The sequence below is a fragment of the Amblyomma mixtum genome, unplaced genomic scaffold (assembly GCF_055824585.1).
Source record: "Amblyomma mixtum isolate Tamu unplaced genomic scaffold, ASM5582458v1 scaffold_23, whole genome shotgun sequence".
Taxonomy (NCBI): domain Eukaryota; kingdom Metazoa; phylum Arthropoda; class Arachnida; order Ixodida; family Ixodidae; genus Amblyomma; species Amblyomma mixtum.
This window is the reverse complement of record NW_028317720.1, coordinates 310293-335905: the sequence shown is the minus strand read 5'-3', so window position 1 is coordinate 335905 and position 25613 is coordinate 310293. Positions and strand designations below refer to the sequence as shown.

General features: G+C 47.6%; 1 protein-coding gene across 15 annotated transcripts in view; it reads left to right on the top strand.

Moving 5' to 3' along the window:
• Positions 1-14739: 14739 nt before the first annotated feature.
• LOC149324560 (uncharacterized) overlaps positions 14740-25613 on the top strand; it is a 109856-nt gene continuing 98982 nt past the window's right edge. For 14 of the 15 annotated variants that reach the window (XM_089565334.1, XM_089565333.1, XM_089565332.1 and 11 more), the window contains exons 1-4: positions 14740-14889; positions 16182-16315; positions 21708-21899; positions 25051-25197. The gene's annotated coding sequence lies outside the window, so the exon portion shown is untranslated. The remainder of the gene's footprint in view (positions 14890-16181; positions 16316-21707; positions 21900-25050; positions 25198-25613) is intronic. The other variant, XM_089565320.1, reaches the window with a different exon arrangement.

Sequence of the window (25613 nt, the reverse complement as noted above, 5' to 3'; positions counted from 1 at the left end):
TGTCTCCCTAGTTCAGTCACCGGCTGAACTTGCAAAGTCCCTGGAAGAGATAGGCAGAGGTCTTGAGCGCCGGTTTACGGCTCTTCTTCCTTCTCCTCAGAGATTTCTTGCCACTTTGGACGATTTCGAGGAGGTCACCATCACTGAGCTCTCGAACACTGTATCCCGCCTTCCTCCCGCGGCCCCTGGCCCTGATGGTGTGACTTCTTCTATGATTAAAATTTTGTTTGAGGAATCTCCCACCGACTTACTGGCGCTTATAAATTACTCTCTTAAGGGGCCATGGATTCCAAATGAGTGGCGTTTAGCAAAGATTATCCCGTTGCTTAAAAAGCAGGGAGATGGTTATGTGTTAGACAATATAAGGCCAATTTCTTTAACTTCGAATCTCGTTAAGTTAATTGAGAGGGTGTTGCATGGTAGAATAACGTCTGTTATTTCAGAGGCTGGGTTGTTGAACCCTTGCCAGATTGGTTTCAGACCAGGATGCTCTATATGGTGTGCCCATACCGATCTAGAGAGCCGCATACAGTTAGCTCGGCGCCGAAACCAATACGCAGCGCTTGTTACTTTAGATGTATCTAAAGCCTATGACAGCGTTGAGCACAGGACGCTCTTGCAAAGACTGCAGGCAGTAGGACTTCCGAGATACTTTGTGGCTTGGGTTACTGAATTCCTTGCTGACAGGGAATTTTACTGCGTTCAGAACGGTGTTTCATCAAGCAAATTTCGACAATCGAGAGGAGTGCCCCAAGGGGCGGTCCTCTCCCCTGTACTTTTTAACATCTTACTCAGCAGTATTCCCTGCAGTCCTCAGGTGTCCACCTATGTGTATGCTGATGACATCGCCTTTTTTGCTTCAGAGAACGACATTTCCTCTTTGTACCAGTCCTTACAGTCCTACCTCAATGTCCTAGACCAATGGTTAGGAGGTTAGGAGACATTAATCTGTCCCTTAATGTCAATAAATGTGCTTTATTGGTTTTTCCGCTCTCTCGTCCAGTTAATATCTCTATTGTTTACCGGAACCATGTAATTCCTCAAGTGCAAAGTGTCATATACCTCGGAGTAATTTATGATCCTTCTCTTTCCTGGGCGGCCCATATCGAGCAGATCACTGTGAAAGGAGTCCGAGCAGTCGGTATGCTGCGCAGGCTGAGCAGTGTTCGTTCTGGCATGAGAAGGCACTCACTTCTTATGATTTATAGAATGTACGTCCGTCCAGTCTTAGAGTTCGGCTGTGTTTTATTCTCTGGTGCACCAGCGTATAAACTTCGCCCCTTGATTCTCTTGGAGCGGGAGGCGTTGCGCCTTTGTTTGGGCCTTCCAAAATTTGTGGCGAATTCCGTTTTGTACCTGGAAGCGCGTACTCCATCATTGACTTCTAGATTTCGGCTCTTAACGGTGAAAACGTTCGTAAGGATGTGCGATTCTTCGCTCCATGCCTCCAATTTGATCTTCCTTCGTCAGCCTAGGCTATTTTTCAACGAAACCTGGTCTCGTTTCCGTACCCCTCAGATATGTTTGGTGCAATCCCTCCTGGACCCCTTAAACGTCCGCATTTCGGACATCCGTCCGGTATGCGCCAACTCATCTATTGAGATTGTCTTCGATGACATCTTTCCAAAACATGCAAAGTTAATGCCTTTTCATTTGCTCAGCGGTTTATTGCAGGATTACCTGCTGTGCTTTAAATCTCATGTGCTCATAGCGACAGACGCCTCACAGTGTGAAGAAAAGGCCGGTGTTGGCATTTTCTCCATCTCCCTTGACTGGTCATTCTCACTCCGCCTTCCCGATTACACCCCTATTTATTTGGCCGAATTTCTAGCAGTAGTCTTAGCGTTGCGCAAATTAAACAGCTCCTTGTCTTCTGTCATAATTATGACAGATTCATTATCGTTGTGTTCCTCTCTCACCGCGCCTACAACATCTCAGGCACTTCGGTTACTCAAATGCTTGGTTCCACCCCACGTGTGTTCATTACGGTTGGTCTGGGTGCCTGGGCACAGAGGAATCCATTTGAATGAGGTTGCTGATACCCTGGCGAAGGCATCTCTTAAAGGCCCAGTCGTATCTGTGCTTCCACCCAGCGCATATATTACCGCGGCCAGGTTTCGCAGGTATCTGCTCTTGAAAGAATTCGCAGCATCAGCTCTGACCTCCTCTCCCGAATTCCGGCATCTCCTTTACCCGTGGTGCAGTAAAGGATGGCGATCACGCAAGCTTGAGGTTTCCTTCACGCGTCTACGTTGTCGCGTGCCTCTTTTAAACTTCTACCTTTATAGATCTGGTCTGGCAGTCTCCCCATTGTGCCCGTTCTGCGGAGAACCCGAAACGATAGATCATTTCTTGTTGACCTGCCGCCGTTTCTCCTCTTTACGGAGCCGCCTGCTGGAGCTTCCGTTACGTCAGCTTGGTCTAAGTCTGTCAGCTGGGGTTGCTCTGTCTCTTGGGGCTTCCTCCCTTGGGCACAGCAACTGGAATGTGCTCTCCGCCATGCAAAACTTCCTTACAGACACTAAACGGCTGCCGTCTTAAGCTCTGCTCTTTCTCATGATCAATATTTCTCTAGAATGAAAGCTTTCTGAAACGTGGAATATTTAGCCCCGTTCTCTATTTCAGTCACCGATCTCACAGCATTTGTTTAACCTATTTCAATTACACATCTGTGATCCTTTCATTTATTTCCTAATTGCTATTATTATCATGATTATTTTATTTTTCCCCACCATTATTTTCTTGTTTAACATTTTGTACACCTATCAGTTGCCACCTGTGTCTTGGCCAATCCCCCGCAGTGGGTATGCGCCATTTTCTAGAGGACAACAACAACAACAGCAGATTGTGTGGGGTTATAGCCCCATCAAGTGGCCATGAGCCCGTGGTGTTCGGAGACTTCTAGGGCTTCTAGGGCTCTTGTCACAACCCGGATATGTGTGTCCAAGTCGCAAATAAGCAATTCGGCCTCCGACTGGTCTGTATTCGAGAGCTGCAAACCTCGAGGAGGGGTGTCCTGAGGACAATCACAGAGTATGTGGAACAGAGTGGCATGCTGGCCACATAGTTGGCAGGAACCGGAGTAGATCTCAGGGTATATGCGGTAATATATCGCAGGGTTGATGAAGTGTTCGTTTGGAGTTGCCTCAACACAACCTGTTGGGGTTTGGTGAGACAACTATGTGCGGGGGGACATAGAAGTCAGCCTCAGCGGTAGTGCTTGGTTGTGTCTTCAAATGTAACCACACGACCTCTCGCCGTCCGCAGAATCTCGCACACGTTTTTACACAGCCCTCATTATAGGTCGCCAATTCCCCGATTATAGGCCGCCAGTTCAGATTCCTGCCACAAACTAGGCTCTAACTAGTTATGCTGCACGAAGCACTGAATCGTATGACACTACCACCCACCGTGGTGGCTCAGGGGTTAAGGCGCTCGTCTACCGAGCACGAGTACCCGGGTCCGAACCCGACTGCGGCGGCCGCGTTTCGATGGAGGCGGATCTTAAAATGCGCCCGTGTGCTGTGCGACGTCAGTGTACATCAAAGATCTCCACGTGGTCCAAATTATTCCGGAGACCTCCACTACGGCACTGCTTTCTCTCTCTTCTTTCTCTCCCACCTTCCTCTCTTCCCTTACGGCGGGTTCAGGTGTCCTCCAAGATAAGGCCGATAGATACTGAGCAATTTCCTTTCCTGAAAAAAAATTATTAATGTGACACTATCCGGAACATTCTGCGGCATATTTTACGCAACCCCCGATAATTTCCGATGCGCGGTGCCGTCTACTAGCAGCTCGTTCGAGCGAACGAGCTCTATACGTTGTCACGTAAAGATCGGTTCTCAGGAGAAAATATCGCACCGTAACTTCTCAGTGGACACACTCGCGCCGGAACAGGAGAGAGGAAGCTGGAAGCGGAAGAAGAGAGAGAGAAACAGGTGGCGTTTTGGAGGGATTCGGCATCATTTAGACTTCCTTGGGATAATGGTTGGTTTATGGAGGTTTAAAGTCCCAAAGCGACTCCGGCTGTGAGAGACGCCGTAGTGAAGGTTTGGTTTGGTTTATTGGGTTTTAACGTCTCAAAGCAACACAGGCTCTGAAACATTCGACCACCCGGGGTCCATTAACGTGCATTGATCCTGGGGATCTTGAACATTCACTGACATGGCACTGCACACGGGCGCCTTTTGATTGCGAAAACGTGTTTGCGGAAAGAAAATGGTTTGGTTTTGGTTTTATGGGGTTTAACGTCCCAAAGCGACTAAAGCTATTAGAGACGCCGTAATGGAGGGTTCCGGAAATTTCGACCACCTGGGGTTCTTTAACGTGCACTGACATCGCACAGTAAACGGGCCTCTAGAATTTCTCCTCCAAAGAAATTCAACCGCCGCGGCCGGGATGGCGCAGTAACTGTCTCGCATCTCGCTGCACGCTTTTACCAACCTTAAGTGGTTTAGTCATTCATTTAACAGTGGAGAAGCCTGGGAAGTTTTGCTGCAGAGCGAGGACCCCACCATCCAGCAGCAGGTCACCCGCCTGGCGGCTGATGCCGTGGAGCAACAGTGTAACTTCACTCGTCGTTAGTCGCGGAGCATCGCTACCCGCCTCCCAGGGATGCTTGCCGGGACCGGGGGGCTCCTTCTCGGAGGATCAATAAAAGTTTCATTCATTCATTCATTCATTCATTCATTCATTCATTCATTCATTCATTCATTCATTCATTCAATCATTTAAAATTGGTAAATTGGTAAGTTGATAAATTGTTTCTTTGTTTGTTTTTATGGGGTTTAACGACCCAAATCGACTCGGGCTATAAGAGACGGCGTAGTGAAGAGCTCCGGAAATTTCGACCACCTGGGTTGCATTGATATCGCACAGTACACGGGCCTCTAGAATTTCTCCTCCAAAGAAATTCAGCCGCCGCGGTCGAGACCGAACCCGCGTCTTTCGGGTCAGCAGCCGAGCACCATAACCACTGGGCCACCGCGGCGGCAGTTGATAAATTGGTTTTTGAGAAAAGGAAACGGCGCGGTTTCTGTCTCGCATATCTCTGTGGGCACCTCACCTGCGCCGTAAGAGGAGGGAGTGAAAGAAGGGATAAGGAGGTGCCCTAGTGCAGGTCTCAGGAAAATGGTGCGGTTCAACTACTGCTCAACCTCGTTACAGAGCGAAAGCTATGGCGTGTCGGGCGACTAGTTATAAGTGGCTTGGCGTCTCTAGAATTGAGTACGTTCCGACACTGGATAGGCAGCGCACCCACCCTGCCACCCTGGCAGGTGGCAGTTAATGGCTGATAGCGAGAGATTGCTCACCCGTTCAACGCTGCGGTCTAATGCAGCAGTGCCGAGTGTCTGCCACAACATTGTTAGCGCTAACACATGCATGCAGCCCACATCACTCTCTCACCACCCCACGTACCTGAAAGCGCGATTCGAGCGTCCACTGACCCACTGAGCCAGTTATGCGCACTTCATTTCCTTAAAGTGATCGGAGTGTAAAACGTTGTCAACGTCAACGCCAGTGAACAAAACGAACACCGACGGCCTATGGCTTCAGCGACGTGTTTCTGGCGCAATAATATGAGGTGTCTACTGCTGAAAGAGTGCAGTTACGCGCCTTCCCTCTGGTTCAGGTGTCCACCGAGATGTGTGAGATAGATAACTGCGCCATTTCCTTTCCTCAAAAACAAATCTACCAGTTTTACCTTCTGCTTTCCAAGCTCGCGCTCCATTAAGGTGTCCTGCTGATTACAACGGACAACGGCGACGGCGACAGCGCGAAGCGCGGAAATGGGCTCCTAAGAGCTGAGCTCTAAAATTGCATCGTCAAAATATCCTGATAGACGCAGCATCTGCAATCGATACCTGAAACGGTGGTGGAGGAAACATTGCCAAGCAATGCAGAGAAGGGTAAGCTCCGCCCCTTCCCACCTTACGTGGCACCAGCCTTGGCGTCAATGAGAGGAGGATGTCTCCTCGCGTGTCCAATGCACCTCGAGCCAACGAGAGTATAGGTGGCGTGGTGTGGGCGCGTGCCACGAGACCAGGTGGATAAAATCTTTCGATGCTGACGTGGACGAACAGTGTTCGACCAGAACCGGAGCCGAGCGGTGGCGTGCGGCTTCAAGGAGCTGTGCTATGCACCTGGGTCGTTTTCACCTACCGACGTTGGTGTTTTACAAGGCAAACACCTGCTGCGCACAGCAGCCTGCTGATCTCCTCCCTCCGCTGCCTTTCACCACCAGACCGCAGGCTCCGACCACAATGCGCCAGGCAAGCGTTCTGGCTTCCTCTCAGAGAAATGACGGAGGCTCCACACAAAGTTCCGGGAGCGACGCTGTACTCAAGGTTCGACCTTCCTTTTTTCTGCGTATTTCTTAATTCCATCTTAATGCTCGCGTAGTTAGGAGAACAACAATTGCGCTGATTGTGTCTATTACGGCCCCAACATGGGTATTGGTACAGCGTGGAGTCATCTCTGGGCTATTTGGTGCGGCGTCCCTATCGGAGCTATCACGTGTCGAAAGTTAGACGACCTTCTTGGTTAAGGTCGAGTCGTTAAATCGGTTGCGGTCGCGGCGTTCGCAGGCGAAGGACAGTACAGAAGGATCCAGACTTATAAATACTCTTGCGCCGACCCTGTGGTACAAAGAGAGTTTTCAGGACATTGCCTAGTCTGTCTCTGATCTCCAACTGCAATGACGTGGATTCGGCGGAGGAAGGCATGAAACGGAGTGAGCACACGTGACCGTGCAAGTGTGGCCGCGTTCGGCGTTCGATGCGAGGCAACGCATGTGATGGCGTCTCGCATTTGAGCGTTCGATCCACTCGCGGACCTTGCACCCGTGGCTTCTTTTTCGCTTCGGCGCTTAAGACCTTGGTGTCCGTGGCCAGCCTGCGAGATTCGGCTGAATATTGAGGCCCAAGAATTCGTCGAGGCCTTGAGACTGGCCACAAAACCACCTTCTTCCTTTGACGCGGCACCATCAACCGGCGTCTCTCCTCCAGACCAGCACTTCCCCAGCATCGTGATGGCGACCCACGCCACCATTCGAACTATTATTGTAGCCCTGTAACGGCCGTAACAGAAATGTGGGATCTTTCACCGAGAAAGCTGCAGCAGCTTTGTTATAAGCTTCTTAGGGTGTAGCACAGCGGCTGCCCTAGCGTGTAACGTTACGCGGGATGCTTTCCCACTTTCACACTGTGCCGGTTGGATCCCGGCCGCGGCGGCTGAATTTCGATGGAGGCAATATTCTGGAGGCCCGTGTGCTGTGCGATGTCAGTGCACGTTAAAGAACCCCAGGTGGTCGAAATTTCCGGAGCCCTCCCCTCCCCCCATCCTTTCTTACTATCGCTCCCCCGCGTTTCTTTCCCCCTTCCTATCCGCTCCCTGACCTTTTCTTCTCGCTAGCAGCAGCTGAGTCAGGTTTCCATAGCATATGCCGTGGCTAGCAAAATATACCTGACGCCTTACAGCTCGTTCGGTCGAAAAGCTAACGGCGTCGTATAGCTTTAGTTGTCACCGACGCTCATGCCAGCCGTTTGCCGCCGGATTGTGTCATAAAATTCAGCGTTTCGTGAAGCATCATCTTGCTAGTAAGAGCCTAGCTTGCTGCAGGAATTCTGACCGGATACCTATAATCGGAGACTGCGGGTGTCTACTGCGGGAGACTGCGGGTGTCGGGTTTGCGGCACCTGTTCCTTCTTTCACTCCCACTTCCACCCATCTTTGCTGTGCGGTTCGGATGCCCACAGAGATTACAGAGAATTACTGCGCCATTTCCTTTCCTCAAAAATGCGTTGCCTTCAAAGGTGTTTCCAACGGGCAAGTCGTCGCGCCGAATGGCCGATGGTGGTCCGTGGACCCTGGAAGCGCTGCAACCCGCTGTCGCGTTCCACTCCTAAAGGTGAAGCATAAGCGCCCTACAATTTTCTCCTTTCATTGTTTTCTTTTTCATTTTATTAATAATTAGACACTAATGGCAGCTAACACACGGCGGCGTATTCCATCTCGTGTGGAAGTGCCCAATTTCGGCGGTGACGGACTACCGTGGCTTTGCCACAGGATATATCGAGATTGGATCCTACCGCTCGAACTAACTCGCCCTTGTAGCTCTGACTAATGTCCAAATGGTTGGTTTAATGGTTTGATGCATGGCCGTTTAGCGTCTCAAAGCGGCTCAGGCCGTGAGGGACGCCGTAGTGGAAGGCTCTGGAAATTTTGACAAGCAGTTATTTCTTAACGTGCACTACATCGCACTGTACACGCGCGTCTAGAACTTCGCGTCCAAAGAAATTCGCCCGCCGCGGCAGGGATCTAATCCCCGTTTTCGGGTGAGCAGCCGAGTGCCATAATAACCACTGAAGCCACCGCAGCCGCACATATCCAAATGATGTTTGAAACATACGGCTTCCTTCCTGGCGTGATCAGAGCATATCAAATGACGATGACCGCGCAGACATTGAAGACTTCCTACTCTTCGTTACCCCCTCCCAATGCCTTGTGCTTACCAAATAAGACTTCCAACTCAACTTGTCTCCCGGTGGCTGAGTGGTTATCGGCTTCTGACCAGAAAGGCGCGAGTTTGATCGCTGTTAAAATTGGTTTTTTAGGACAGGAAATGGCACGATACCTGTCTGATACATCTCGGTGGACACATGAACCACGCCAAGATCCCGGTTCCAGCAGTCGAATTTCGTTGGAGGCAAAATTAAGAGGCCCTTGTACTGTGCTATGTCAGTAAATGTTAAAAAAAAAAAAAGCAGGAGGTCGGAATTTCTGGAGCCCTTCACCACGGCCTCCCACATAGCCTAAGTTGCTTTCGGACGTAAAAACTTTTTTCCAGCCAGCGTTCGTACTTTTCTCTCACAGTGCAGTTCAGGTGTCCACCACCAAAGTGATTCAGTAATGCGCCTTTCTTAGTCCAATCAGGGAAGGATCCCGACTGCGAATAAACTTAGGCTATAAACTCGACTTTAACTGGACTTTCTTCATGCCCTCGAGCCCGTGAAGTGTGTAATGAACGCGGTCAAACCGAGCCCGCAAGAGCAAGAAGGCCCACTATGTACGTGGGCGTAGAGACACTCATACGAACAGTCGTGGGACGTCAAAAGGGCCCTGCAGCTCCAGACGCCTCGGTCGTTAATGCCAGTTACGTTTTGCTGATTAACGCGATAAGCCGCAAAGCGTAGGTCCAGTAATCGTTTTGTTAAGCGCCTCGGACTTGACGGCGGTCGGTTAAACTCGGTTCCTCAGTGTCGGTTTGTTTAGCGTTCTTTCTGCATTAAATTCAGTGCTGTTTGTGTTGTGTTGGGTTCAATGGCATATAAGCAGCTAAGGCCATCATGCGCCAAGCACAAGTACCCCGCCAAGGTGGCTCAGTGGTTATGGCGCTCGGCTGCTGACCCGAAAGACGCGGGTTCGATCCCGGCTGCGGCGGCCGAATTTCGATGAAGGCAAAATTCTGGAGGCCCGTATACTGTGCGATGTGAGTGCACGTTAAAGAAGCCCAGGTGGTCGAAATTTCCGGAGCCCTTCAGTACGCCGTCCCTATTAGCCGGAGTTGCTTTGGGACGTTAAACCCCCATAAACCAACCAACCAGCCAAGCACAAGTATTTTTGTTCGTTTGTAGACGTGTCTTCTGTACAATTGTACTGCTCTGGACGTGACACCAGGATTAGCATCACCTCCCAAATTAACCCCCCTATCAGCGGGCGTCGTTCATTGCCACGAAAACTAACACACGCACTTGCGTTGTTGCACTCGTGTGTTCCGCGGTCGATTCGGTCTCTGATGGAAGACATAGCTGTACTGCAAACGGCTCGTTAGGTGACGACGCTTCAGGGAGTACGATCGTACAAGTCCAGACACATCTGCGCTGCTACGAACTGGGAGTAAAGAAGACAATTCGTTGTGTTTACATGGCTTTTCTTGTGCGCTACTTCAGCACTACTTTGTCACTTCACCGGTGTTGCTTGGGCGCTAAAGCGCTGGGGGCGGCGCGCCTTGCGCCAGTGCCGTAACAACGTTCATCAACGCTCGAACAACCAGTCACGTTCGCCGAGCATTGTTTTCGACCCTCCTAGAAGTTCGTCCCTTGTAAAATTGTTTTTGTGTGTGTGTGTGTGTGTGTGTGTGTGTGTGTGTGTGTGTGTGTGTGTGTGTGTGTGTGTGTGTGTGTGTGTGTGTGTGTGTGTGTGTGTGTGTGTGTGTGTGTGTGTGTGTGTGTGTGTGTGTGTGTGTGTGTGTGTGTGTGTGTGTGTGTGTGTGTGTGTGTGTGTGTGTGTGTGTGTGTGTGTGTGTGTGTGTGTGTGTGTGTGTGTGTGTGTGTGTGTGTGTGTGTGTGTGTGTGTGTGTGTGTGTGTGTGTGTGTGTGTGTGTGTGTGTGTGTGTGTGTGTGTGTGTGTGTGTGTGTGTGTGTGTGTGTGTGTGTGTGTGTGTGTGTGTGTGTGTGTGTGTGTGTGTGTGTGTGTGTGTGTGTGTGTGTGTGTGTGTGTGTGTGTGTGTGTGTGTGTGTGTGTGTGTGTGTGTGTGTGTGTGTGTGTGTGTGTGTGTGTGTGTGTGTGTGTGTGTGTGTGTGTGTGTGTGTGTGTGTGTGTGTGTGTGTGTGTGTGTGTGTGTGTGTGTGTGTGTGTGTGTGTGTGTGTGTGTGTGTGTGTGTGTGTGTGTGTGTGTGTGTGTGTGTGTGTGTGTGTGTGTGTGTGTGTGTGTGTGTGTGTGTGTGTGTGTGTGTGTGTGTGTGTGTGTGTGTGTGTGTGTGTGTGTGTGTGTGTGTGTGTGTGTGTGTGTGTGTGTGTGTGTGTGTGTGTGTGTGTGTGTGTGTGTGTGTGTGTGTGTGTGTGTGTGTGTGTGTGTGTGTGTGTGTGTGTGTGTGTGTGTGTGTGTGTGTGTGTGTGTGTGTGTGTGTGTGTGTGTGTGTGTGTGTGTGTGTGTGTGTGTGTGTGTGTGTGTGTGTGTGTGTGTGTGTGTGTGTGTGTGAGATTCCGGCTGATATTGGCAGTGGCTGCATTATAGCTTAGCCGGAGAAACAGGTAGTGTAAGCATGGCATTTTCTTTTTTACCAACCAGGCCTAAACCGCAGCCATGTCTACTGCTGTCATGTGCAGCCTTTTCTAACAGGCGTTCACCATTTCCCAGACTAGAGGCGCAGGACTAGAGGCGCAGGACTAGAGGCGTCCCATGCTGTTACCAAAATAGCATAGGACGAAATGAAGCGAGAACGAAAGAAAACGCCTGTCGGTCTGTCGTTGTTGATTCCTGCCCGTTTTGTTAGGGCTTCTGATCACTTTCCGTAACTATACTTCTAACGTAGCCACGATGGAGACTTACAATAGGTTTTCTTGCGCAGGTGACGAGACGTTGAAGCTCACTGGGTCGTGTGTAATACCTACGTCGCGTTTGGACCACTTCCCCAGGGAAGCCATACCACTCGGCATTCGTTTCACTACAGCGGCTGGGCGCACGATGGTAGATGCGCAAGGTGAGAGGGCGACAAGTCATCCAGCCAGCATTGCGGTCGGAAAAGCAGAACAGAATTCATGCAATATCGCGCAGGGCTGAATGGCCCTTAGAAAAATTTTGCATTGCCTGTTGTTGGCCAGCGATGGGTTTCAGGTGGTTTATATTATATAGTGGCCAGCGAATAGAGAAATACGGATATCTGCATAGGCGAGTGCAAGTTACTACACTAAGATATTCATAATCGCATTCACCTACTGGCACAAAGGAATTAATTTGGAAGGTCAATGAATTGAATGCCGACGGAGTCGGCCGCATTGCACTGCATGCAGCTGGAGTACCCGGGTTCGAACCATCGCGCAGCGCCCGCGTTTCGATGGAGGCGAAACTCAAATCGCGCCCGTATGCTGTCAACGGCAGTGCACGCTAAAGGTTCCCAGGTGGTATAAATGGTTCCGGAGACCTCCACTATTCAGCTGTTTCTTCCTTAATTTCTTCTCTCACTCTTTCCTTTATCCCTTCCCTCACGGCGCAGTGCGGGTGTTCACCTAGGTATGCAAGACAGTTTTTGCGTCATTTCATTTCCTCAAAACCATGTTTAAAGCGAAATCCTGTAATAGGTCATACTGTTCCCGAAAACTCTCACTATAGGTGTCAGTCAAATGGGTGACGTGTGTCCAAAGAGACGAGACCGTTAATGCTTCATTTCCTTTCCTCAAATATAATTTTCATTTTCTTCTTTACGGCACCTCTTTCTCTTTATTCTTTCACTCCCACTTCTATCCTTCCTTTATGGTGCGGTTCTGTCCACCGATCACAATTACTGCGCCGTTTCCAACCGTGGACTCCCTGCTGCAACACGCTGTCGCCGTACACTCATAAAGCAGAAGCTTAATCGTAATTAATCAGTTAAATAGTATTGGTCATTATTCAGTAGTTAGCCATTCATTAATAATTTTTCATTACTTAGTAATTAGTCATTAATTATGCGTGACCTAATCCGGAGGTGATGTCACCAGTGCCACAGACGCAGTCAAAGTGGGACAGAAAACGCTTTCGCCTCTACGCACGTAAGACAGTGAAAGTGCCTGCTGAATTGTTTCAATTCTTTTTTTCAAATAAAAAGGCCCTCCATGCTCTGTGCCACATCAAAGCCGCTTAAAATGAAACGCGGGTACCCGAAATTTCTCTCAAGTGCTCCACTTCGTGCTCCGTCGTAACCCACTTGCAATTTTGTAATGTGAAACCCGGCAAAAAGATGCCCGCCTGCTGATTCCGAACGTATCGTGGTATTATTGTGCTTAAGAGCCTATGTTTATGAAATGTTCGCAGCCTTCATACCGAAGTTTTTTTTCTAAGGCACTTACACTACACTGAAGCTTATGTGAAAACAGATCCCACAAGCGAGCTAAAGGATTGCCTATACGCTGGTGTGGTTTCGAAGTTATCGCCTTCGTTTACGCCGACCAGTACCAGTGAACACTTCCACTCGTTAGGGCCAATACTCCAAATCATTGCGCAAGAATGACTACTGAGTTGCTACCTAAGGAGATGTATTTTGCTCAGCTGTTTCTCAATACTAAACTCCATTGGGAACCCTTAGAACAAGTAGGCTAAGTCTGAAGTGACAACTATCAATGGCATCTCGCCATGCACTGCAGTTATTGTCTTTCAAGTAACTCACTCAGAGAATTCGCAATATTAAAAAGCGCCAAGTTTGAAGAGGAGCCCAAGAAATATAAACGGGCAGGAGTTATCTGACGACCGCTTTATTCCGTTCCCTAGCGCTTTTTTCCTTCACGTGTATTTTGTGGCGGCGGAATTAGAGGCCCGTGTACGGGCGATGTCCGTACCTGTTAAAGAAACCAAGGTGGTCATTATCTCCTGAGCCCTTCCCTACGGTCATAGCCTGAGTCACTTCAGGACGTTAGACCCACTAAAACCATAAAAAAGGCTGTATTGTAGAACGTGTGGTCGGGCTAGTTGGTTCAATACATTAGACGTGGTAGTTGCGGGAAGCACACACATACACACGAAAGGGTACGGGACGAGCGCAAACTTACAGCTGATTTTATTCAACGGACACAGCACATATTTCCAGAAAAAAGAATACACTTTTAGCATGCGCAGCGAAAGGGTAGAGCATGTGACAATCAGTAGCACACCAAGGCCAGAACTTACATCATCTTATCGAGGAACGCTACCACACTATTGAACAGTACAACCGAAGAATCGCTGACACCTGTATCTCCTCTTTTCTTTATGAAATAGGCTTCCATAGCTTCACGTGCTGTTGAATCGCGACTCTTTCTCAGAATTCTAATCTCATTCAGCCATGGCCGCCAGTCGCTGCAGGACAGGAAATGCTTAGCCAAATTAGATCCCTCCCCTGTTAGCGATAGTCCATGTTCCCGTGCGCGATCGTTCAAGCAGCGTCGTCTGGCCTACGTACGTTTTTCCACAAGTCAGTGGTATTTCGTAGACAACTGCGACTCCGCATCCCGCAAAAGGCCTAGCGTGCTTCTTGTTCAAAGCACTTTGTTCCTCGATTGGTGATGCGAGGGCATAGCTTTGCCAGTTCGCCAGCAGGGAGACGGCTGTGAGCTGGAAGGTATGTGCCGCTCGACAAGACAAGGACCTCCGACATTGCCATGCACTTGTTCCCGGCCACTTCCATACAGAACCTACATAATATGTCCCATCGGCACATAATCCAGATTCTGTCCTCTCCAGTAATATCCTCGGCGTTACTACCAAAGTGGCTCATCCCACCAAAACTGGCCACATGTGCACCGATTTCTTATATCGAAATGCCGATCAGCTACAAGTCATTTCGTACCTCGGAACATCTTTTAGGCGGCAAAGGACCCAAGTGACTTAAGTTTCTATCTGGGTCATAGCTCTGTTTTCTGCACAGTATATACACGCGCACCAGTCACACAAGTCGATGAAATTCCACTTAAAGGCGGTAAGCATTCTGTGAGGTATTTGCCGAGGCACCAGCCAGAGCAACACTAAGCAACTCGGAACAACCGGAGACCGCGTGAAGAGAGATGAGTTTACCGGCGCACATGCCAGATAACCAGCAGCTTTTCTACCTCCCTAATGCAGACAAACTTAGCTGCCAGAATCATCCGTGAATTCAGTGTAAGAAAGATCGCAAGCCATCGCTTAATTTCCTCAGGCTACCATAAGCGTATACAGCGCACATATATGCTGTATACCTATTACACTGTACACTTATTACAAATATTTGTGTTCTTGCTTTTCGCAGGTAGCATTCGGCGTCTTCGATCTGGATACTTCATGGCGGCATATGTCGGCTTACTTGTCCTGAACTTGGCAACCAGTCTCCGTGCTGACAGAGAGACCGGCTGGCGCGAGACAACGACCTGCTGCCGTTCAACTTTATTCTTGAGGCCATGTGGGTGAGTAGTTGAGCTGTTCTTTTGTGTACCTGCTTGGTGTGACAGTATAATCATGGACAATACCTGTTCGTCTGGCACATTGTAATCGTGGAACAAACGGATATCGAACTCTGATTCACTAGCATTGTTAGACAAATTTCGAGACCTGCCGCTACTTAATAAAATAACTTATTTACAAACTCACCTTATCTACAATCTACAAAATGAACTGACAAGAGAAACGGAAAACTCGGACTAAACCCAGCACTGCGCGCAGCATATAATATAGATCCTAAAATAAAATATTTTACTTTGAATAGAAAGTGAGTCAAGCTGTGTTTGTGTAAAGGGGCGCCTTCTAAGCATAAAGACAGAAGGATGGGAGAAGGAACGAGTCGTTGCTGAAATCCAGAAACGAGTCTGGGAACGCCCTTGCTGAGTTACACAGTCCGTCTTTTGGCCGAATCCAGGTCTTGTACGTCGGCACAAGAGAGCAGTCGAGGTGGAACTTCCTACATTGCTTCCTCTTGAAACCATTACAGCCATATTTGGTCCATTCGCGACACACATTTCACGCTCCATGCAGTCGTCACTATATGAAATTTGGATAGTATGTTTCATCTGGAAATGTTGTCAACGCCGAGCGCTTTCCAGTCAAAATCTTTGGTTCCACTGTGAGTAAGGTGTGTGAAAAAGAATTTCTGCACTAAAGTGTGACTTCGAACCCGTGTTCAGCAATGCTTCCATAAAATGAAACATTTGTTGGAGAAATAACTATTGTCGCTTGCGCTTCTAGATGGTCCAATGCCTTCAACTAGCCCTTTCACTGAGCTTGAACTAGTTGCTTGAAATAGAGCATAGGATAACTGCTGCTTAATATGGACATTCTGACAGTTTTTAAAAAGCTAAGACGCGAGAAGCAAGCTGGTACAAAAGTATTCAGAGTGATTTGTAACAGCTGAAACCACTATTGAGAGCATGACTGTATGTAAGCTTTCTTAGGCATGTGCGCCAAAGTGTCCTATTACATTATAAAAGCAGAAAGAGTTCACTTTGAATCATAAGCCTCTTTAAATTTCGTCTAAAGAGCATCATATCGAAACATGGCATTATCAAGTGTCCTTTACTGACTGTCAAAAAAACCTTGGAACTCTTCCGGTTGACTTCATCGCACCAAGCAAACCACGAGGTGCAAACGCAATGATGTGACGACTTCCTTCTTTTTCGCAAACAGAAGAAAAGCCATTTGTACCCGGTGTACTTTTTCCCGCTTCATAGTGTGATGGACTCACTTCACACTCTTCCTCTTGTAGAATGGCCAGCCTCGCCACGATCCTCCGTGGAAAATGCACTGCGAGTGGTCTATACGGCGTCGTCCAGCCCCGCAGCCACTACAAGAGCCATAGTGGAGACAGCGCCACAACCTTCGTCTTACAGCAAGCGCCCGGTGAGCGATTTCTGGCTATCCTGTTTCCTGATTCGTAGGCATGGCCTGCAGGTTTGTCGCCGGGACGAACAGGGTAGATCAAGGGTATTACAGCGAGAATTCACTGACGTCACAGCGGCCGCCTTTTTGTTGCCTGTGGAGAACAGCGACAGGCTGCGCGCGTGCCTGATGTTATCATCGCCTCCTGCTCTAGCCTGTACTGCTGAAACTATGCACTGGACAACAACTTGGCGCCAGTTACGTCACATGGTTACCCTCCAACGTGGTCACTACAGCAGGCGATTTTACCAAGCGCGTTTTCATTCCGCCAATTTAGCATCTTGTAAAGCAACCTCTGCGATTATTGCACCGCAAATTAAGGTGAACTGAAGGTGATAAAGCAGCCCTTCAATTCCAGCGAAAAGTTCTATTGGAATCCACTGCAACCTTTCATGCTTTATTCCAAAAATGCTTCGAACATCAGGAAATGTGGTGCGCAGGGATGCGCAAGTACTTGGCAGCGCGCTGCTGCATACGCAAAAATACGTTGCTAATAGCTCCTACTAGCCAATGAAATACTGAGTAGCTACTCAGCCGCATCCACGAGAGTACGATTCGGAAACCAAATGAAACGAAAGGTAATGAAAAATACTTCCTGTTTCAAATGTACTCCTTGTGTGTGTCCACGAAATGCAATTCAGAACAGTGTTCATGGTATAGAAAATAGGAGAGAGCAAAGAAAACACCAACGCTAGCTGCAAATTGGGCATTTTAACTTTCGCTCTGCTTGTTTTTCCATGGTGTGGGGCAGGAATTCTCTCAAAGTGAAGTTGACGTATCCACCACCAAAATGAGCCAATTACTGCTCCGCTCCTCTCCTCAGAACCAACGGAGAGTGAAGACCGCGAATAAGACTAGACTTGAAACTAGACGACCTAATTTGCTTTGCGCAAGTAGGTCGAGAGGCACTGCTCTCTCTCTCTCCGCAGTTTCATCGTGATGGAGTAATGGTCGCTCTTTGATAGATCAACTATTATGGCTACGCAGCTAGTCCCCGAAGGAATAGGATCTTCGGCGTTCTGGTTGTTTTTTGAATTAGTGAAAAAAGTTCGTCGTCTTAAGACCGGCCACGGCTCAGCCGCTGGAGCTGCCAGTGTTGCTGCCTTCCTGTAAAAGCTGTCCGTGCATTGGTCCACAACAAGTGTCGAGATAAACTCGTTCTGTGCAAGTTCAATAATTCCATTGAGTAGCCTGGAAAATTTGAACGCATTCTTCCAAACTGCGTCACCTTGTTGCATCGGCGAATGGCGGAAAGATTCGACTAGAGGAGAGATTAAGCCTTTCTAGATTCAGTGTTCCCAGCACGTTGGAGAGCCACCGAGGATAGGAACGGTTAAACCGTGTGCCACTCCGAGGCGTTAATTACCCTGTCTCTTGTCAACGCTGTGAGTGCATGCTATAAATTGGTTTTTAACCTACTTGATGCAACTGAAAAATGACGCCAGCGAAGAGGGGGAGCAGCAGTAATCAACGTAATTTTTTTTTTCCCCATTTCAGACATGGTCGCGTGTATGCATGGTTTTTGCAGGAATCTATTGGCTATATGGATGGCAAACATAACTTGGGGTCAGTTATGTCAAATTGTCTGCTCTGAACTGGGCGAGCACTCTCAGGCCACCCCGACTAGCAGAACGTCAGTGAAAAAATATTACATTCTTGATTGAATGAGCTAAAAACTTTTTTTCAGCTCTAAAAGGCATTATGCGTGGTGTGCGCCGCGACTATACGTGTTCTTTTTTGCGCTCTTTTTCTGCATCCCTCCAAGAACTAACCTGCATAAATATGCAGATGCAGCCTTTTCTGGATAAGAAACAAAATCACAGAACAGTGACTGCTGCCTACCGCTAAACCCAGCGACGGACCCTTACGCTGATTAATGTGATATCGTGTGTTCCTAATTATTTGTCTTATTTTCTGACAGATTGCGCGTGCCGTCACTATGTTCTCATTCGTGACGCCAGTGTGGTGAGCTGCGATGCCATGCACGCTGAATCAACATTGTAGTCGCTGCATGCGGACAAGTCAGCGCAGTGTGTTGCGGTGACGTCGTGAATGACACCACTCCATGTTGACCAATCAGCGTGGAGCGGTGCTAAGCCGACAACGCCAAAGCTGACTTCCACAGAACCAGAAGACGCACCGCTGCTGCATCTGCTGTCACTATAACAGACCGCAGATCTCTCAAAACCCGGACGATCACTACATGGCCATATGGTGCGCGTACAGTTTATACATGGTTCCGAAGGTAGTAGCGCTGGCCACCTGTGCATCTAGATGGGGTCGGTTGACGACAAAGATAAATATTCCGGAAGCGTTGAAAAGGGTTTATGCAGCAGCTGAAATGCTGAGCGTTGCTGTAAAGGCAACCCCTCGATTCTACTCCATTGCATAACTTCCAAGCCGAGCACTCCGCTGTGCTAACCTTTAAATTAATGTATATGCAACGGAGTTTCATCTACACGCTAGGACACGGGAAAGAAAAACCGCAAGCACAAACGACTGGCAACGTGCAAAGTCCTTTAGTAAGAATGGCGTTTGTAAGACGTCTGGTGTGAACCGTGTTTCGTTTAAATGAATCTCCTATATCTCTTCGTTCTCTTTGCGCTGGTACAATATGGAGCGGCTACCAAAAAGAAACAAATTTTGATGTGCTTTGTTTTTAGATCCAAATAAGAGAGGCAAAGATTATTCAGGATAAGCCATTCCTCTCAGTTGCTAGCTCAATTTCGAACAGCCACACACAGATTTTCCGTAGCATTTCTGACGCAGAGAAGCGGTCAGTATTCAGCTTCAGGAAGAGCAGTTTACCAGAAGAATATCTTGCTTCAGTGAATCAAACATTTTACGTGTTATGCCCTAAAACACCAGGTTAATGTCGAGTAGCTCAAGGCTTCAGTTGTCAGAAGACTGAAAGCGGCAGTAACAGCAGCTCCTTTGTCTTTCAGGTGATGTGCATCTAAATATTTGTGGCCGTTATCTCCATCACCATTTACATGCGGAACCACAGCAGTGTTTGGTGCACGAGTGTATTGTATTCCTCCAGAGCACGAATTCCGCCATGTTCACCATCATTCAACCCATCCATAACACGTGGTACATTTCTGCTGCACATTCATGAAAACGGCTATCAACAAAAAGGTTCACAGGGTAGCCCTCATATCCAAGAACAGCTAGCTGCTTTTAGGCGCCACCTTACGATGCCGATGACAAAGTTTACACCACTAGGGCTAGAAACCGAAATGTTTTCATTCAGTCAGTTTGTTTTTGTTTTATTTTTTTTTTGCTGAAAGAAAGCATTTAACCGCTCGTGATTTTACAGCTCTACCAAGAGTCAGCAGCTCTGTTAATGTGGCTAAGTTGACATGAGGAGATTTAATCCACGGTACCCCTTCGCTTGTTTAACAAGAAAGGAAACCTGTGACAGGCTCCTTGATTACCCAGAAACTGGCATGCGTTTCTCCAGCAAAACTAAAAAGTACGAATTTCATAGCAGCAAACACTGTCTGCGGGCAGACAGAGACGTACTGAATCCGATGGGTGATATTATAGCCTTAAGATGCTACATTCTTTAGCACTCTAAAAAGAAACCTCGTCCACGCTTTCTACGCATGTGGAATGAAGCAATTTTGACAGTAGTTTGCTATCCTGTTCTTACTTAGCTGGTTTTAGAAGTCTACATGACGTCATTCGTGTGCGGCACCTTCCTGACCACACTGGCATTCATGGGATATCTCTGCGAAATCTTGACAGCACAGGCGGCCAGGTATTGCGGAGAAACTCCCGCGGATAACCTTTAGATTTGCTTTTCGCCGCGGTTTATGTATAGAAGGGAGGTCCGTACGAATATCAGAGAATTTTAGTGTATATTGTTACATGCCATTCCGGCGCGTTGAACATCCTTATATGCTGCCACCTTAGCACAGTTTTCGAGTCCCCGTGAAATAAGGCTGGTGCTGTAGGCGACAAGTTTACAAACTACACAAAATTTGCTGACCCCTTTCCTGTGCCATTCAATATTGCTAGTGAATAAACTCTAGTTTTAAAGCGAAAGGTTCACTACACCATTTTCGGCGAGTTTCGCCTACTCCATCGCTCTGACCTTCGGCGACCCTGAGCCGCTCCGGAGCTGAGCTGAAACCGATGAAGAGCGGGAGCTTCGAAAGCAAGCGAAAGGAGCATAACTGCCACCCTGACACAATAAACACCTTAGTCCCAGCTTAAGCTACGTGACGTTACGTGACAGTCGTGACAGACGTGTGCTACATTATTGGCATTCACAAAGTTGTGCCAGAAACGCGGCACTAGGCGAAGCTCTATATCCGCCTGTCTGTTGTGCGACATCAGTGCTCCTTAAAGGTCCAAGGTGGTCGAAATTTTCCGGAGACCTACCCCACCTCTTCTTTTCTTCTTTGACTCATCTATTCCTGCCCGTACAGCACTGTTCCAGTGTCCATCGAAATATGTTAGACCATCCTTTCCTTCTTCGAAACCAACTTCAATTTTTATTTCTATAGGCCTTCGGCATTCATTATGTTCATAGGCGTTGACAACGTTCCGGACTAACGAAACGAAGTGTGCATGACTGGTCCCTGGGTCAGTCGACGCCCCAATCTCGATTTCAAGTCCGTGGCAGTGGTGAGAGAGATGTTGGCTGCATGCATTAGCGTTGACAACGTTGGGGCAGACACGTGGCATTTCAGCATTAAGCCACAGCATTCATTGGGGCGGCATTGCAGGAATAGGCCGCAGCATTCACTACGTTAGCAACTCTGGAATGACGCCCCCATCGAAATTCGATCGCGGCTGCTGCTGTTGTCTTTCGATGGAGGCGAAATTCTAGAGGTCCGAGTACACCGCGATGTCAGTGCACGCAGAAGACCCCAGGTGGTCGAAATTCCCGTAGCCCTTCACTACAGCGTCCTTCATAGCCTGTGTTGCCTTGAGACGTTAAACCACCAAGTGCCACCCAAATCAAACCACTCGTGATCAACCATTTATATAACTGCCACCTGCCAGGGTGGCAGAGTGCGCGTGCTGCCCATCCAGTGCCCCGAACGCACTCAACATTCCCGATACACCACAGGTTCGCTCTCTAAGCAGTTAAACCGCAGCTAGTTTTCTTTTTTCATAAAGTCACTTTAGTACTACAACCTCCTTTATTCGGCTGGCTCATGTGAGCAATGGGCAAGCACTGGGCGCATTCAATGCACTGAATTGAAGAAGTGCCGTTTGTGTACTCAAAGCAGCTCTTATACGGCATTGGTTCCTCAAACACCAGAGTGCCGCGGCTCTTCCACAAGTATTGATTATTCTCAACGCCATGAACACCAAACCATCAACCATCTTTCTGCAGATGGCTGGGCCAAATTTGAGAAGCATGTCCGCCTCCGTCCGAAGCAGGAACACCATGCAGCCGGAGGACGGGAAGTACATTCGTGTCACCCATCACGTGGGTGGTGAGGCCGGCTTCATGACCTTTTCCGCCATGAGGGACCATGTGGTGACCTCCATGACTGGAAGCTTCTGGTCCAACCCGACACACAAGGTACGCATGCATGTAAACTTCTCACTGAGGCAATACATAATTCCTCCCGCACGTGGTCTACCAGTATTAAACTGAGCATATTGGCACGCTTTGCGCGAAAGGATTTACGTCGCTGTGATGTCAGATGGCCTTCAATTCGCTACCGCGTGCCTGTCTTGTCTGGATGAGTGGAAATTTACTAATGTATGCTACCAAAGGTTCGAGGCGTATTCGAGAGCCCCAGGAAGTAACGCGGACCAGAGACGGTTCCCCAAGAATAAGGTATTAGTGTATAGCATTATTGCAAGGCACCATAGGTTAACATATTAATACTACTAATCCCACATGTTTTATAAAATGGAGAGAAGTTCTTGGCTGATATTTTTTTCTTTGCGATATCTGTGAGAAACGCGTAGGATCAACGTGCATTTTCCTGTGGAATGTATTGCAGTTTGGACGGATGTGTCCTGGTGCTCATTTACAGTGGACGTGCTTCTTCTTTCAGCGGGAAAAAAATGCATAAAGAAATCATCACAGCCATTGTTATCAAATAATTCATAGTCTTACGGCAACTAGGGAACGGCCTACACTCCCATGATTTCGGGTCCGGTCAGTCTTCGGAGAATAGCAGCCGCCTATTACCGGACCCTTCGGAAAGCATTGAGTGAAGAGGACGGAGGGCTTTGAGTGAGAGGTGCCTTTTGTTCGCTCCTAGCCTCCGAGTTCTCCTGGCACTAGCCTCCGAGTTCTCCTGGCAACGATGAGAGAGCCAGGAAAACGAGGCCCTACACTAATTTAAAACCAAGCACAAGCTAGATCTAACAGAAACCATGCAGGGATGATTTTACGTATCTATAGGTGTATCTCGAACTTGAACGGATCGTTTCTCTGGAAAAAAAGAAAATTTCTTCGGCTAATTATTCTTTCTCTGCAGCTTAACGATTGGTGTAACTTGCGCACCTCCGCAAGGTCACCACCACAGCATACACTTTTCTTGAAAACTCTTGAAAGAGAAACGTCTAGGCACTATAGTTACAGCCTCATTTCTTGGGCACAATTTAAGGATTTAACTACGCTTTCCTGAGTCAAATTTTCTGTCCAACTTTGCTCTTGTCCGAGTAGAAAGGCAGAAATTTTAAACTTGACGGAGCATATCTGACTGTACATTTGAGAAAACAAGAGTTTGAAAAAGCTGATAAGAAAATATTTAAAATATGCGAAATTTATATAAGACAGTTGCTAAAACCGATATCAATATATTTGCAAAGTTCGAAAGTAAGGAATTTGCACTTTCAGTAGCTGGCACCAGTATGGCTGCCTTAAAGACATAAATTTGTGGTCAGCTACACCTTGTGGACAGCTCTTGTTTCGGGGGTGAACATCAGCCCTCCAGCCTGACCCCACAGCCGGGAAGGGGACGTGGGGTGGGTATAGCTGCCCATGGCAGATGAACATGTAATTCGCAATACCTTGATTTCAACACACCGACATGGTGCATTTCGACAGCGAAAGTTTCATATTTTTTTTTATGACTGGTGCTCCAGTGTTCGAGCACAAAAAAATTTCATCCCAAATGGTAGCCCTTCTACTTTATTCAACATTGCAATCCATCTGGTTGTAGACAGAGATTAGCAGAGGGATTGCTGTGAGATGCGAGGTATACTGCTGCTCGACTCGGTATGGACTGCATAGTCATCGCAGCGCACTTATTCCTGGCCGTACTGTTCAGGAAGCACTGAATATGTCCCGTAGGCACATATTCGGAACTCATCCAGTAATATCCTAGGCGCTACCACCAAAGAGGCTGATCCCACAAAACTGGCCGCACATGCACCCATTTCATATATCGAAATACCGATCTGCTACAAGTGATTTCGTACCTCGGAACATGTTTTAAGCGACAAGGACCCCAAGGACATAAGTTTCTATCTGTGTCATACCTCCACAGATGCCAGTCACAGATGTCGACGAAATTTCATTTACAGGCGGCAAGAATTTTGTAATGTGTTCGCAGGTGTATTACACAGTGCAGCAATTCAATCATTTGAGATTCACTTCTGTTTCAAAATCGCAACCAAACACTTACCTAATAAATGATAGCATAGTAGACTCGGTTTCATCGTTTAAATACCTCGGCATTCTGCTAAATTCTAGCATAACATGGACAGACTACATCGAAAATATTACATCTAAAGCACAAAGAAAACTTGGCTTTCTGAAGGGGTGCTTATATCTAGCCGACAGGGACACCAGACTTCAGTCATTTGGCATCCCTACCAAACCACCCTCACCAATATACTTGAAGCCGTTCAGAATAAAGCCGCGCAATTCATACTATCAACGTACTCGAGATTTCAAAGCATATCATCTTTGAAGCAAGAGCTCAACATGCCGCCCCTCGCAATGCGCAGAAAATTTGCCAGATTATATTTTTTTCACACTCTCTTTCACAGCAGTACATCATTTGCCCGGTCGCACATCTTACCGCCACCTCATACTTCACGTCGCACCGATCATATCTACAAAGTTAACCCCATCTTCGCTCGGACGGAAAAGTAGAAGAATTCGCCTTTAACCTTGTCAATAAAAGAATGGAATGAGTTGCCCTCCAGTATCGCTACCATAATCCAGTTTACCTTATTTCAGTCGGAACTGCTAACTTATCTGGAATCCCAGCGCGTTCAGTAGCTAGATTTATTTTTATATCACTTACTTGCAAACCAGTATGTTCTCTTTCTTTGTTATTTGTGCATTTTTTGTAACAGTTTTTACGTTCATGATCTTTCTCAACCTGATGTATTAACCACCTAAAGTGTTTTTTTGCCTTTGAAAATTGTGCTTTTAGTTATCCCCCCCTATGTAATGCTCCCAGTGGGCCCTTACGGTATTTCAATAAATAAATAAATAAATAAATAAATTATGAACTCGGAATAACCGGAGACCGCGTGAAGAGATGACTTGAGTGGTGCACATGCCAGCTAAACAGTACCTTTTCTACCTCCCTCTTGCAGACATATTTAGCTGCCAGAATCATCCGTGATTTGAGTGTAAGAAGAACGCAAGCCATCGCTTAATTTCCTCAGGCTACCATAAGCGTATACAGTACGCATATACTCTGTATACTTTTTACACTGTACACTTATTACAAATATATTTATTCTTGATTTCGCAGGTAGCCTTTAACGTCTTGGATGTGGATACTTCATGGTATTATATGTCGGCTTACGTGTCCTGAACTTGGCCAGCAGCCTCTGTGCTGACACTGAGACCGGCTGTCGAGACGGACGACCTGCTGCTGTTCAACTTTTTTCGAAGCCATGTGGGTGAATATTTGAGCTTAGTTCTCTCGTGTGCCTGCTTGATGTGACAGTTTAATCATGGACAATACCTGTTCGTCTGGCACCTTGTAATCGTTGAAGAAACGGACATCGACTCTGATTCAATAGCGTTGTTACACAAAGACTTTCGAGAGCTGGCCCTCCTTAATAAAATAGCATATCTACAAACGCACCTTATCTACAATCTACAAAAAGAACTGTAAAGAGGGAACGGAAAACTCGGACGAAACCCAGCACTGCGCGCGGCATATATTATACATCCTAAAATACAATATTTTACTTTCAATAGAAAGTCAGTGAGTCAAGCTGTTTATGTAAAGGGGTGCCTTCTAAGCGTAAATACAGAAGTTATGAGAACAAAAGTAACTGCGCAAAAGGACGGGACAAGAGAAAGAGA